At 36.1% G+C, this 16431-nt stretch overlaps 1 long non-coding RNA gene across 1 annotated transcript; it reads left to right on the top strand.

Moving 5' to 3' along the window:
* Positions 1-950: 950 nt before the first annotated feature.
* LOC125229846 lies at positions 951-16084 on the top strand. Its single transcript, XR_007177450.1, has 4 exons — positions 951-1191; positions 11841-11975; positions 12134-12224; positions 15947-16084. It is a non-coding gene; the product is annotated as an uncharacterized LOC125229846 (long non-coding RNA).
* Positions 16085-16431: the final 347 nt, after the last annotated feature.

Below are 16431 nucleotides of genomic sequence, written 5' to 3'. Positions count from 1 at the left end.
TATCAGAGAACAGAATAATACCAATATGTAATTACTTAAAAAACATCTGGAATCAAATCAATGCAAAGACCACGACACGAGTATAACACATAATGCGAAGGGTCCGTTCGACACTTACAAGCTCTCTTTCAACAACCGAGCGGAGAGGAGCCGAAGCCGAGATTCGCGGGAACGTAGCCGAATCCAGAAACGGATACGTATCTTTGACGTGACCGTGTAGTACGGGATCTTAGCACCGCCGGTGCTAAGGCTACGTAGCTACGGTTCCGCGTGTAACACGTATATCACAAGCCCTAATCGTTAGAGGGATACGGATAATCGGTCGGCGGTCTCTTACAATCAAAGTGCTCTAAGACGATCGTTGTTTGCTTGCTTGAAGATTACGTTTGCGATAAGTATAAGCAAAATGTAAAAAATTGTAAGGGATAATAGAAAAAAGTACTTTTTACCCACCGATCATATAGTGTCGAAATACGGGCTATGTGGGATGTTTATAAAGGTTTCCCCAGCGTATATAGAATTACCTACGCTGTGGTCGATGTGTAATATTTCTACAATCATTGCAAGCAAAAGTATTATGTGCAATCGAAATAATCGCAGATAAATATACCAGAGAAACCTAAGGATCCAAATGAAAATCTTAATGAATACTTTTATTACGCGGGCGAAGCCGCGGGTAAAAGCTAGTAATTGTATATTTCAATATATCACAGCCATACATTTTTATATTCTTTCAGGTGATTCAGCTTACCCACAGAGGCAAACACTACTGATGGATGCACTGACTTTTGGATGCACCTGTAGGATCTCCAGAAGCTCGTTATACCGCTTTACAAGTTCGAGCCCGCAACTGTATAGAGCGGTGTTTTGGGCGACTAAAAATCAGTTGGTAGTGTTTGTCGTCAATGGAGAAACTGCACTACAAGCCAGCAGCGGCAGCTAAATAAGATCGTTAAAACGTGTTGTGTGCTTGACAATATAGCTAACAAAGCGAATTGTGAACTGCCTCCGCTGAACCGACACGAAGAACAGGAGCAGCAGCAGGAGCAGAGATTAGCGGCGGAGTTTGACGCCCGTCAGCAGAATGCTGATATTTATTTGACAATGGCTCCTGACAGGTGTTGGCTAAACAAAGAGCTGCAGCTGGGTCGCGCTGCTCGTCAAGCGCTTGTCCGGCAGTTAGCAAATTATGTAAGTAGTTATGGTAGGTCTATTTCAGTTTATAGTTAAGGTGAGCCAAAAAAGCTATATTTTAAGTTCACATCTTAACCATTAGTATAATTATCATTAATTTCATTACAGAACCCATTTTTTCCTAACTTTTGTGTCGTCATGGGAGTGTCGTAAATTAGGTTTCGGGGCTGCTGATTTCAAAATTAATGTTCAATTTGGAATCTGACATTTGACACAAATTCGTCATGGGTATTGCTATATTATATTAGTATAATCAAGAACCATTTAATACTGGACTGACATAGCCCATACAAAAAAGCGTACCCCTAAAAAAAGCTCAATTTTTGGTTCAAAACTAGATGGCATTGTTTTGCAACCCGGGAGTTGAAAAAAACATAATTTCACCTATATTTTTACTTGTTTTTAGGGTTCCGTAGTCAACTAGGAACCCTTATAGTTTCGCCATGTCTTTCTGTCCGTCCGTCCGTCCGTCCGCGGATAATCTTAGTAACCGTTAGCACTAGAAAGCTGAAATTTGGTACCAATATGTATATCAATCACGCCAGCAAAGTGCAAAAATAAAAATTGGAAAAAAATATTTTATTAGTTTGCCCCCCTACATGTAAAGTGGGGTTTGATTTTTTTTTCATTCCAACCCTAACGTGTGATATATTGTTGGGCAGGTATTTAAAAATGAATAAGGGTTTACTAAGATCATTTTTTGATAATGTTAATATTTTCGGAAATAATCGCTACTAAAGGAAAAAAATGTGCGTCCCCTCTAACTTTTGAACCATAAGTTTAAAAAATATGAAAAAAAATCACAAAAGTAGAACTTTATAAGGACTTTCTAGGAAAATTATTTTGAACTTGATAGGTTCAGTAGTTTTTGAGAAAAATACGGAAAACTACGGAACCCTACACTGAGCGTGGCCCGACACGCTCTTGGCCGGTTTTTCCATTTAAATCCTTCCGACATCCGATATCGGATCGGATAAAAACGGACTAAGACAATAGATACTGTATCCCATCAAAAACAAAACTTGTAAAAACACCAAGTCTTTGCAACTCAGTTTGTTCGCGCCCTTTTCATTCATTATCATTCATATCGTCCATCCCGTTCGCTCTTCCTTATGATAGGTTCAACCTCATTTTTATTTGTCGTGTCACCCGCCTTTTTGCCGACCTTCTTAAAAAATATAAGAAAATACGTCAATCTGCTAAACTAAAAGACATTCGATGTCAATGTGAAAAAATATCCGCAACGACGAATAAAGTTATAATTATTAATTAAATAAATAACGATTCGCGAGTGTACACAAGAAAGAGTGAACCAAGTAAATATTCGAAAGGGTGGCCGCCCGCTGAACTGTCGAGAAAACAACAGCAGTAAGTTCGGCACGCATCAATTACCATAATTTTATTTTTCCGTTTTATTTTATTTTATATTACAATAGTTCATCAGGAACTACGTAATCGCTGGTCCTTCAACACAGTTCTTCTGGCGTAAAAAAGAGTTGAGATCCCTGTAATACCAAGTCGGTTAATTTATTCAGTCCCTAATACTTAAAGGACCTTCTGCCATAAATTATTACGTAGTTTACTAATAGCTATACTTTCGTATTTTGCATTTCTCATGATGCGTCGAATAGCATTCAAATGTATAAGATGAAAACTCGACTCGACGCCGCTCGATTCCGCATATGTGGAAGCCAGGCTTTATGGAAAAAGTAGGTTTTTGTGACAACTACCAATAAGATTTTGCCAGGGAGACTAGAGATAAGGAGGAAAGTTTGTCGAAGTAGAACAGTCGCAAAAATGACCGGCTGAGCCTTTATAATTGCAGTTACAAATATCTCCGCTTGGAGCGCATGTCTCGCTCAATGATCAGCGATGTGAGATGACATTAGACGTTCTTTTCTCTAGGCTAATTTCGTCAGACTGAGCAAGTCAAGACGTAGTCCCGTGGTAGTGCGCTGGCTTCGTACGCAGATGTTCTCGGGTTCAATTCTGACAGCGATCTTTCTGTTTTTTTTTTTATACATTTATTTTCTTTTTGTGTATTTTATTTGTGTTTATTTATTGTTTTATTCATACAAATGTTAACTTAAGCCCTTTTACATTGTTTGCCCCATCTTAGGATTCTTCAGTAATGTTGTAAGTCTTGCAAATGAAATTTAAAAAAGTTGTAACAAAACAAAAAAATATTTTTGGACATTAAAAAAATAAAATAATTCAAGAAAAATATTAGTAGAAAAAAATAATAAAGGTCTCACCAGGATTTGAACCCGGGACCCCTTGCTCCGTAGGCGGGGTCACTCACTACCGAGAAGGCAAAGAGATTGTCAAACCCTTATGCACCTGCGATTGCAGCGCCACCTATCTTTTCTTTTATATGGTGTCATACTTGCTAGCGGTGACATGGTATCGTATGGAATCCAAAGCTACATCAAAAAAATGTACGAAAATTGTTCTAAATTGTACGCTTATTAAAAAAAAAGTACTACACGCATTTACAAGAAAACAATGATCAATATGTCACCGCCAGAGAGCATTCTTTCTGGCGGGCGCTATCTATTTCACTATGTAACAGTCCACTTTTCAGCTTTTTTATGAATCAGAAAAAATGTACGAGAATTGTACTAAGCTGTCCGATAATTAAAAAAAAAATAACTACGCGTATTTACAAGAAAACAATGATTTATATGTCACCGCTAGGAAGCAAACTTTCTGGCGGGCGCTATCTATTTCACTATGTAACAGTCCAGTTTTCAGCTTTTTTATGAATCAGAAAAAATGTACGATAATTGTACTAAACTGACCGATACTTAAAAAAAAAATAACTACACGTATTTACAAGAAAACAATGATGTATATGTCACCGCTAGGAAGCATACTTTCTGGCGGGCGCTATCTATTTCACTATGTAACAGTACAGTTTTCAACTTTCTTGTAAATCAGAAAATATGTACGAGAATTGTTCTAAATTACACGACAATCTTAAAAAATGTACTTTACATATTTACAAGAAATTTCACCACGCCAACTGGTACGGTCAGCTACACAAGGTAAATATATTTACCTGTATTCAATTTTGACCTGCGTTCTTCCCAAGTAATAAGTTTCGATATGTATTGATATTTATAGACGAGACTGTAAAGGCTCATTTGATTCTTCGAAAACAGAGTGCAAAGTAATTTCATATAAATTTTAACTTGACGAAGATAATTATATATATAACCATTATGCAATAGGCCAATGGTGCCCCTGACATGCGTAGAAATAATTACAAGTTTGTTCTAATAAATTGTTATAGATTACTGCTATGTTACTATGTAACAAAAACACACGCACGGTAGCACACTGCGCAGGCCAAGTTCCAGCAACAGGCGGCGCACATACTGTGCACTATTTACACGAACCGTTTCGACCCACTTTTGACCCCCTGTAGCTCAGTTCCTATCGGCTAATTGTTCGCCTAAATTAGGGTTAAAATCCAATCCAATGCCATGTTTAGATGCACTTTAAAATCGATCATAATCATCTTCATCAACAGCCGGGTCCACTGGTAATTCTCAAGACTCGCCAGCGCTACCACACGCAGTCCTCCATTCCTGTATACTTCTAAATTTGAACTTTGCAGGTTAATTTAATTATTTGTATAAATAGATTCATTTAATCTTATAAATAATTACGTGCAGCATGAAAACCTGCCAAGGTCAAATTTAGAAGTATTCTGAAACGGAGAACTGTGTGTGGTGGCGACTCTTGGGAATTTCATACATTCAGAACGCACAAATGCATTGTCACTTCATAGTTCATCCGCCAGTAAATTTCACAAACGTCATTTCGGTCACTTAAAAAAAGATAATTAATAAATAATAAGAAATAAAAACAAACGAGCCACCTTTCCAAGATCGTTATAAAGTATTCTATCAGGAAAACTTTACCTGCCCAATTAGCCGATAGGAACTTGGCCCCCTTTTTAACAGGTATGTTTTTGGTGGGTAGCACGCCGCCCTTACACCTATGAGTTTTACCGCTTACGTAAGCGACTTATGTAAAACTTTCAAATGTTAATGGTTTTTGTAAGCAGCTTACGGTAAGTTTTAACTACTTTCGTAAGCTGAAAACTTTCAAGTGTATACGAGTTTGCTTACAGAAGCGACTCAGCTTATCGAAATAAACTGATAAGTTTTGGCCTTACGAACTAGGGCGGTCGTTTTTTTTTTCATTTCAACTTTGCTTGCTTAGAACAATGTAGACATTTAGTAAGTTGAATGAAAACCACAAAACTTCCGTAAGCAAAACTTACGATAAGTTTTTCATAGGTGTAAATGGAACCATCAGTCGCTTACCAAAGATTTACGTAAGTCACTTACAGGTGTAAAGGCGGCCTAAATGAAATCCATCAATTTATTCATAATTTATGATTCAAAATCATCATTATTTTATACACAGGTAAATTTTATCAGCAAGCAAATATCAAGTTAAAATTTGTATGAAATTACTTTGAACTCTTGTGGATAATACGCAATTTTGCTATCTGTTTTCGAAGAATCAAATGAGCCTTTACAGTCTCGTCTATAAATATCTATACATATCGAAACTTATTACTTGGGAAGAACGCAGGTCAAAATTGAATACAGGTAAATATATTTATCTTATGTAGCTGACCGTACCAGTTGGCGTGGTGAAATTTCTTGTAAATATGTGAAGTACATTTTTTAAGATTGTCGTGTAATTTAGAACAATTCTCGTACATATTTTCTGATTTACAAGAAAGTTGAAAACTGTACTGTTACATAGTGAAATAGATAGCGCCCGCCAGAAAGTATGCTTCCTAGCGGTGATATATACATCATTGTTTTCTTGTAAATACGTGTAGTTATTTTTTTTTAAGTATCGGTCAGTTTAATGCAATTCTCGTACATTTTTTCTGATTCATAAAAAAGCTGAAAACTGGACTGTTACATAGTGAAATAGATAGCGCCCGCCAGAAAGTTTGCTTCCTAGCGGTGACATATAAATCATTGTTTTCTTGTAAATACGTGTAGTTATTTTTTTTTTAAGTATCGGATAGCTTAGTACAATTCTCGTACATTTTTTCTGATTCATAAAAAAGCTGAAAAGTGGACTGTTACATAGTGAAATAGATAGCGCCCGCCAGAAAGAATGCTCTCTAGCGGTGACATATTGATCATTGTTTTCTTGTAAATGCGTGTAGTACTTTTTTTTTTAATAAGCGTACAATTTAGAACAATTTTCGTACATTTTTTTGATGTAGCTTTGAATTTCATACGATACCATGTCACCGCTAGAAAGTATGACACTTTATATGTGCACTTCTGATACTTAAAGAGGTTGCTCCTTTATTTCTATTCTTCATGGATTTTGCACATTCAAAAATCTTTAAATAATACTCAACTCGTTTCGGTCGCACTCGTACAAATATAGGATTGGTGCGAGCGAGACGGAGATTGATTGTCAACATGATATCTATCATAATCATAAACACTATTCGAAATGGCCTCATTTAAAATATAAATTTGAAATATATTGAAAGTAATATTACTAATCATTGACGTCACGCTCAAAATGAAAGCGATAGAAAATTTGACAGTATGGTACTCTTTTGGATGACTGTCATAATTCAAAATAAGAACGATGCCGATGGCTTGCGTTGTAAACAGGGACTGAAACATGACACGGGCCCCTAGCGTCGTCTATATACTTTTTACTGTATCATTTGTAATGCCGTTGAACTACCGCGTGCGTATTTTTAGGGTTCCGTAGTCAACTAGGAACCCTTATAGTTTCGCCATGTCTGTCTGTCCGTCCGTCCGTCCGTCCGTCCGTCCGCGGATAATCTCAGTAACCGTTAGCACTAGAAAGCTGAAATTTGGTACCAATATGTATATCAATCACGCCAACAAAGTGCAAAAATAAAAAATGGAAAAAAATGTTTTATTAGGGTACCCCCCCTACATGTAAAGTGGGGGCTGATATTTTTTTTCATTCCAACCCCAACGTGTGATATATTGTTGGATAGGTATTAAAAAATGAATAAGGGTTTACTAAGATCGCTTTTTGATAATATTAATATTTTCGTAAATAATCGCTCCTAAAGGAAAAAAATGTGCGTCCCCCCTCCCTCTAACTTTTGAACCATATGTTTAAAAAATATGAAAAAAATGACAAAAGTAGAACTTTATAAATACTTTCTAGGAAAATAGTTTTTGAGAAAAATGCAGAAAACTACGGAACCCTACACTGAGCGTGGCCCGACACGCTCTTGGCCGGTTTTTTTTTAACACGTTCACTGCGAAACAGGTCATTCTGACCCTGTTCTGGACTTCCCCCTGGTGCGGCGACAGAAATGCGCAACTTTACCCTGGTGCGAAGCCCATATCATTGTTATATTTTATTATTTTTATATAGTCAAGTATACGTTTATATTTATCATTTTACACTCTATTTGACAGCATATAAATTAATAAACAGGTCACATATGTCCTGTTCGCACCAGTCTTAGACTTTTGTTATTCAGTGCGGAACAGGGCCTTTAATGACCTGTTACGCACGACCTTGTATAGCACTGGAGCAAAGTGCAAAATGCATTAGTGTTGTTACCATATTATCAATCCACACGTTATTTTGTGGTGAAAAAATGTGTTTCGATTGTTTTAAATGAAATTCGTTAAATACAATATAACGCTTTTATACGCAAAACGCTTACAATTTTGATTACGTAAAAATATATTGTAAAAAGTTCAAATTGCTTGATGCAAAATATTTACTAAAATTTCTAAAAATCGTTTTTTAAATAATGTTAAGAGCAAAGTTAAAAGTTTTGGTTGTATATAAAAATCTGGTTACATTAAAGGTAAAGAAAGTAAGAATTGGATCGATATATTAGTTCGTTTATTTTCCTCATCACTACTAAATCATCGACATTTTTACCTGTGCCCGTTCTGGCTGTGCGGCACAAGTCAATTTTGACCTGTTAATTAATTCGTCTATAAAATCTAAACGAACAGTCATCAACTTCGGCGAAGACAGTATTGTGTAGATTAGTTATTAGACTAAATATTGTTTCAATAAAATTTAATAAATGTGTATCTGGTAAAGGTATTTTAGGTAAAATATGAAACCCTCCTTACAAGCTGTAATTGACTTGTACCGCACAGAGAGAAAGCTCAATACAGGACTCTCATGGGTTGTAACTAGGGCTTGCATTCCGGAATTCCGGAATCTCGAAATTCCGGAATTTCGGACCATTTTTCCGATATTACAGTTCCGGAATTGAAACGCATAATCTCGAAAATTCCGGAATTGAAAAAATATATATTTTTAGATGAAAACGTGTAATATCAGCCTGGTTATTGTACAAAATTACCACAAAATGTACAAGAAATATGTAAATTCACAAGTAAGATACTGCTCGGACTCAGGTAGTACCCTATTTTATGGCCAAAGGGGCTAGTTAGAGCGAGATAGTGTAATTTTAATTTTTAACCCGCTAATATTATTAACCTTTGTCACTTTCGGGTTTTGCGAACTTAAATTCAGATGCAAATCATAGTATTTGGTATTACATTCATTCACAAGCGTAACGTCGTAGTTACTTATACACTTTTTACAAGGACGTGTGCATATTTTACTAAACTGGTGGACTTTACTGCAATGTATGGAAAATGGTGGATATGAAAAGTATGCTTTATTTTTTACAAAAAATCAAGGTGTACATGTACATGTACCTAGGTATAAATCAGGAAATCTGACTTTTTGGGCCTCGAGTCGGATACAGCTAGGTAATTGAATATTTATATTATTACATTTATGTGAATAAGACGTTGTGCCATTGTTGTAAATTATTACTTTTACATTATTTCGGTGGACAATCGTTGCATATGCATTTAAAATTCTTGTTTTTATTAGATTAATTGATATAACAATAATGTTGTCCTCGTCCATATTGCTGTAAATCCTCAAATATGAATAAGTTCAGAAGGAAAACACTGTATTTGGGTAGTTTTATTTAGTTTTTGTCTAAAATATGTAGTTTTATTACTGAATGATGTGTCAAATACTATAAAATAATAATGCTTAGTATATTTACTTTAATGTTAACTATACTATCACAAAACTGGCACTAAAACCTCGTTTGTATCGTTTGCTGTTGTTCGAAATACTTCGCAAGACCGATTTTGACACAAAATGGACTCTCCTGTAAAATTACTAAAAATTGTAGTGTTATATGCCTTTCAGGTACGGAGTTATTGTCTTAAACGTCGATTAATAATAAATTTCAATTTAAAATTGTATTATTTCATCAGAAATCCACCAGAAAACAAAACAAAAAAAAAATTTCAATTCCGGAACTAGTTCCGGAATTCCGGAATTGAAGTCCAATCTCGAAAACCAGTTCCGGAATTGAAAATCGTCCGATATTGCAAGCCCTAGTTGTAACGCACTGAGAGCGAGTTCACAAAATCCGGCTCCGCAGTGAACGTGTTAAATAACGACATTTTTATTCAAATGACACTCTTAGTGACATCTAGCGACATAGATTGACGGCTGCCAGCTGGGGTACGGTATTTAGTATGGACTCTGTTGGTCCTGTATTAAATGGTTCTTGGTATAATGTAAAATACCCCATAATGGACAGTGATACCATTATGGACAAATCCTTAAAAATAATAATTTGAAATTAGTTCCTAAAAATTGACGGCATTGTACCATAAACAAGAGTAATAGAGCTGCTTAATTTTGACGTTTCATTTAATTCGGTTATTTCTGAAGGATTTGGCGGCTAGATAAAAGTCATCACTTTACTGAAAAAAAATATTAGTAAAAATTCTCATTAAATAAGGTTGCTAAGAGAGTAGAGTTCGTGTATAAATTAATAAAAAAAATAATACTCGGTGTAAACTTGAATGAGTTTTACTTACTGTATTAACCATGAGATAAGGTATAAAACATACTAGTTTGTTACTCCAAAGATATAAAGAAATTGTGTTATTTTGCGAGTGTCCATAACTGGACCCGGAAAACTGCGTACCTCCGTTCCGTGGACAAGGAACAATTTACAAAAACCAAAATTTACAAGAAACAATCCTATGTTAAAATAACCCAAACTAATTTTATTTGGGGTATATAAAATTGTCTCATTGAGTATTAGTTTGCTTTAAATGTAAATTTTTAAACTTATTTCACCGTTCATAATGGGGGATCCATTACTGGAGAACTGCCGTCCATGATTGGAGAAAAAGCACCTTGCTTTAATTTGTTAATTATGAAGAAACCAATAGGAGTATCTATTCTGCAATGCGCTGGAAATGTAAAAGAAAGATAAGACATTCAAGTTTTAACACGTTTAGCGGTAGAATTTTTACATGTTTCAGTGAAATATCGAAAATAGGCAAAATTTCATCTTAAACTGTCCATGATTGGGCCCGTTACCTTATAGTCGTTGGATAAGTTCGGTTCGGTACAAAACTTTTTTCTCTACACTTAAATAGGTTTGTAAAAAAGTTTTCGAATAAAAGTGACGTTATTCTAAAACAAATTTAAAAAAACCGGTCAAGTGCGAGTCGGAATCGCCCACCGAGGGTTCCGTACAAACTTTCAAACTCCCCAGTTAAAATAATCTCACGTTTTCACATACCTCTAACGACTTGACTAGAAGACAAAAGTATAGGTACTAATGAGCATTATTGTGTATAGCGCCATCTCTCGGTGAATTCGCTAACTAATTTGCGCGACCATATTAGTATGTTGGTTTTTCAGGGATTATTCTTTATAATGTTAACCGATTTAAACAATTTTTACTTTATTGGAAAGAATTTGATTTACGTAACATCTCGTATTAATTTGAAGTACTATATACATCCGCAAAGGTGGGTAAATTAAAAGTAAAAATCTGAAAAGTTTTTTGTGAATTAAAAAAAAGGTTTTCAAGATACAAACACGATTATATTTTTCCTGTAATATTTAGCATAAAAAAAATGTTTCCTAAAATTTTCATAATTTTTCGTTGGTAAACTTCGGAGATAAGGGGGGGGAACGGTATTTTTTTTTACATTTTCCTTCAAAATTCTTTTTTTTTCCACAACAAATTTAAAAAAAAAAATAGTTTATTTACGTTCAATTTGAGCTCTTTCTAACGATACCCCACTTGACCTAGTAACTTGAAATTTACAGTTTGCCCCCCTTTCATTTTGGCCATGTTCTACAATTAAAATTAATAAATTAAAAAAAATTATATGTTCTATTTGTAGAGGTTCACAATGTTCACAACTATTCCAAATTTCAAGTTGATAGCATTAGTAGTTCTCGAGATATTTAGGAATGTGACAGACGGACAGACAGACGGACAGAGTCGCACCATAAGGGTTCCTGTTGTACCTTTTTGGTACGGAACCCTAAAAATGATATTGCGCTACCTCTTTCTTAGTTTGCCCCTTCTATTCGGGCCCCGTAACTCCTAGGGTTCTGTTGCCTACGTATTGACTTATTGAGGTGGCGTTCTTTTGTGACATGTCGAAACCTGCGCTGTTCTGATGTTGGAATCCATGAAGAGTTGAGGGATTTTTTAGCAACTCAAGCATTTTCTCTTGTAAATTAACACTAATTAACTTGTAAATTTATTTTTTATGTTACAGTGATTCTTCATCGGACCAAGGCCGATTTGTCCAGGACCAATTTTCGGATCTCCTGGGCTTCCTGGAACAAGGACTAGTGATTGTTTCGAGGAGCTGTCATGGTGTTGGCTCTTGATATTTTATCGTGAAACGCAGGTATCCTTTCAATTGCTAGTTTTTCAATTCCACATTCGACGTTCAAATACAACTTTGCCCCCTTGTATAACAAATAACTATTACTGCCAAGTGCCAAGCCCTTTGCACACGCCAATGGTTGGAAACTTCTGATTTATTCGTGATCATTATTATTGCAGATTTAATGATGAAGGCGCGTCGGAACCCAAACGTCAAGAATCGCCGACGTTCACAGAAGCAGCTACAATGAGCGGAGAATCTGAGAGCCAGGTAATAAGTTTAACAAAATTGAAAATATCTGTGTATCTACAATGCCAACAATAGAGGAAAAACGACTTAACCCTTTAATGCACAGCGATGTATATATGCATCATCTATTTTTGACTGTAATGACAGCATGTCAAAATACAAATTTGAATTAATCTTTGTCAAGGTCATGCATTTAAGGGTTAAATTTATAAAAATAAAAGCTTGAATTCATAAAAAAATACTGAACTGATTAGTTGAAAAGAGTTATGTCCATTTTTTAACAGACTTTTTTATCGAAAATAAAGGAGGTTATATAATTATTAGGGTTCATGTTTTTCTTTAACTTTACCGCCGCTCCAAATCTCAAGGAAGGGGTTCTCAATTCGTCTGTATTTTTTTTGGTTTTAGGGTTCCGTACCAAAAAGGTACAAAAGGAACCTTTATGGTCCCACTCTGTCCGTATGTCTGTCTGTCTGTCATATTTCTAAATATCTCGAGAACTAGGTAATTTTGCTATCGATTTGAAATTTGGAACAGGTATGAACATTTTTAACTTCTAATGGCAAACTGTAAATCATGTCAAGCTACTACGTCAAGTGGGGTATCGTATGAAAAAGCTCAAATTGTACATATCAAAACTATTTTTAACCGCCGCCTCAAATCTGTCAAGGAAGGAAGGTTCTAGGGATGGTCAGAGGGCGCTGCGAGTCCTTGTATAGATTACTCATATGAGAGATAATTTCGACCTCAGCATCTGTGACCTGGGTGGCCGAGCGGAAATAGGCATCTGCCGCGATTGCAGGGTACGTTGGTTCGATTCCAGCCTCAGGCACTGGAGGCCTTGGTCACTTTTTCTTTCATATGTGTAATTTATTTCGGTTTTAAAAACTAATCAGATTTAAAATTCAATTTAACCACCCTTGCGGATTTTATCGAACAGATCGAACTACAAATGAATACGAGATTATATGTAAAAAAAATCTCTTCTAAATTAAGATTAAACTATGCAAATGAGTTAACATTAAGAAATAATTATCCCTGAAAAAAAAAAAACATTCAGTCGAATTGAGAACCTCCTCCTTTTTTGAAGTCGGTTAAAAACTAACATACTAAACAGGTCGCGCAAATTAGTTAGCGAATTCACCGATACCTATAGGTAATTATAGTCAAATCTTTAAAGTTATAGGTACATATATGTGATACATGAGATTATTTTAACTTTTGTAAGTTTGTACGGATACTACTCAGTGGGCCAGTCCGACTCGCACTTGACCGGTTTCTTTATGTTGTCGATTTCTCCGTTGTTACAGGACCGATTTCATTTTTTTTTTGATTGAATGTATATATGTATACAGATTTGAGATTAGTCCTATTTTTATCAAAACCCAGTTCTGATGATGGGATCCTGGAGAAATCAAGGCAACTCCTCGAATCTTGAAGGCATACATGTGGTGATTTTTGTGTTTTTATAAGAACAGCATGCATATACGTACGGAACAGTGACATTTGGTGCAGTGGAACTGCTGATGATGGTCAGAACGGAACTCCTCAAGTCTGAAAGGCACACTCATAGTGACTTTGGTATTTTTATAAGAACAGCATGCATTTATGTTCAGAACAGTGGAACTCAGTGCAATGGAACTGATGATGATGGAAATGGATCAGAATGGAACTCCTCAAATCTGCACGGCACACTTACAATGAATTCGGTATTTATATGAGAATAGCTTTAATTTAAGTACATTCATAACAGTGACATTTGGTGCAGTGGAACTGCTGATGATGGTCATAAAGGAACTCCTCAAATCTGGACGACACACTTATAGTGACTTAATTTAGTATTATTATAAGAACAGTATGCATTTACGTTCAGAACAGTGGTCGCGTTAGAGCTCGCGGGTTCGAACCCCGGATCGCACTAATGAGGTTTTTGGAATTTATGTGCGAAATGTCATTTGATATTTGCCAGTAGCTTTTCGCTGAAGGACAGCATCGTGAGGAAACCGGGTAATCCTAATAAAGCCCTAATTACCCATCGGGTTGGAAGGTCAGATGGAAGTCGCTTTCGTTAAACTAGTGCCTACGCCAAATCTTGGGATTGATTGTCAAAGCAGACCCCAGGCTCCCAAAGACCATAACTTTAATTTATTCAGGTATACATATATTGGTTTTTGTGTTATTATAAGAACAGCATGCGTTTACGTACGGTCGACTACAAAGAGATGTATACACTTTTTCAGCTTCTTGCATCGTAATAAGGTGAGAAATGGATACATCTCTTTGTAGTCGACCGTACCGAACAGTGACATTTAGTGCAGTGGAACTGCTGATGATGATCATAACGGAACTACTCAAATTTGAACGAGACACTTATTATGACTTTGGTTTTAGGATTCCGTACCTCAAAAAGGAAAAACGGAACCCTCATAGGATCACTCGTGCGCCTGTCTGTCCGTCTGTCACAGCCTATTTTCTCCAAAATTACTTGAGTTTGGGGTTGGTGCAGTGGAACTGCTTATGATGATCAGAACGAAACTTCTCAAAGACGACACAAAAGGATCTTTGTTTGCTAAGCATATTGAGTTTTTAACTCAAATTTTGTCAAACTCGATTTCTTATAGGTAGTCGGATATTGGATTCATGACGAATTGAGGGAACTCCTTAAACCTTAACGGTAGGTATACGTTATTGATGTATTCATTTGTATTTCCATCAAATAACCAGACATTGAAAGCAGTTTTAAAAAATACACATTTCTACACAACATGGAACTTGACTGTACTTAAAATAAATTATTTAATACCATGCACGAAATAAAGCATCAGATAAATATAAGGAAAACATGGATAGAATTTATTTTTAAATACAAATTCTATTTAATTCGTCAGGTAGAAATATATAAAGTAAATGAGTTGAACGTGACGTCACTCAATTCGATTTCATATTAGCAAAACGTTAAAATTCGTTTTGACAGTTCTTAAAGGGAAGCTGATTTGACTAGGAGGCAAGTAGCCTATTCAACATTCGTAAGTACCTTTCACCAGAACTCCAAAAGCGGCGGTTTTTAGGGTTCCGTACCAAAAAGGTACAAAAGGAACCTTTATGGTGCCGTTCCGTCCGTCTTGTGTGTCCGTCCGTCTGTCACATAACTTAATATCTCGAGAACTACTTATATTACGGCTTTTTAACCGGAGCTACAGTCCGGTCTGGGAGAAAGCCAAAGCGCAACTTGGCATGTATTAAGTGCAAAATAGCAATAGAGTGCGATGAAAAAACATTTTCCCCCTCACTAGCTCGGAAACACGTGTTTTGTCCTTTAATACCAGCGGGTAAAAACGCATTTTATCCACTAGTGGGTAAAGTAATTTGACCTTGAATAAAGTCAAATTAACTGCTTTAAAATTGATAAATGTAGGTGAATCTAGTAATAAAGATGATTTACCACCTGTGGAACTACTGGAAGCAGTGATAAACGCATTTTTTGCGTTGTAGTTTCCTCGCTATAGTGAGGGGAAAAGTTTTGTGTTACACTCGGGTGCAAATGTATTTTACTTCTCGTGTTTTAAAACACGCAAGTTTAGAGTTCTATTCTCGAACCACTCACTTCGCTCGTGGTTCAACTATAGAATCCTTTCACTTGCTCATTTTTCAATTCCACACTCGGCGTTAAAATACAACTTTGCCCCCTAGCATAACAAATAACTGTTAATTAATGTTCATTGACTATATCACCATTACTACAGGAATGCGGAGCACCTTGCTACTACTAAAATGGAGAACCCGGACCTGTTAGCGACATGGAACTGACCAGGACCGTCGTGGGCTCCTCATGTGCCACCCCCGGATACCTTTTCTGATTGTGGTGTTTACAGTACAGTAGTGTACATAAACATATTCATGAAAAAAAAATTGTAGGTACATTTTTACATTTTAAAAAAACGCACTCTGCATGGTTTTGGAGTTTCGACTTCGTGCTAGATAAAAACCCCCAGGCAAGAGCAAACAATTTTTTTTCCTAGCCTATATTTGTGACCCACTGCAGAGGCCTCTCTTTTCTTCCGCCACCCATCACGTTTTGCCGCCTGCTTCGGCTAGCCGCAGCAAAATACGTCGAGGTCATCTCGCCTCGTTTTTTTTGGTCTACCTCTGCCCCGACTAGTCGGGTGGTGTCCAGTTAGCAAACTATACACCCTGTTTCTATTTTAAATTATATGTGTTGTATTCTTTT

Source organism: Leguminivora glycinivorella, chromosome 9 (genome assembly GCF_023078275.1).
Source record: "Leguminivora glycinivorella isolate SPB_JAAS2020 chromosome 9, LegGlyc_1.1, whole genome shotgun sequence".
NCBI lineage: Eukaryota > Metazoa > Arthropoda > Insecta > Lepidoptera > Tortricidae > Leguminivora > Leguminivora glycinivorella.
The sequence above is the reverse complement of the archived record's forward strand: the minus strand, read 5'-3'. Positions and strand labels throughout refer to the sequence as shown.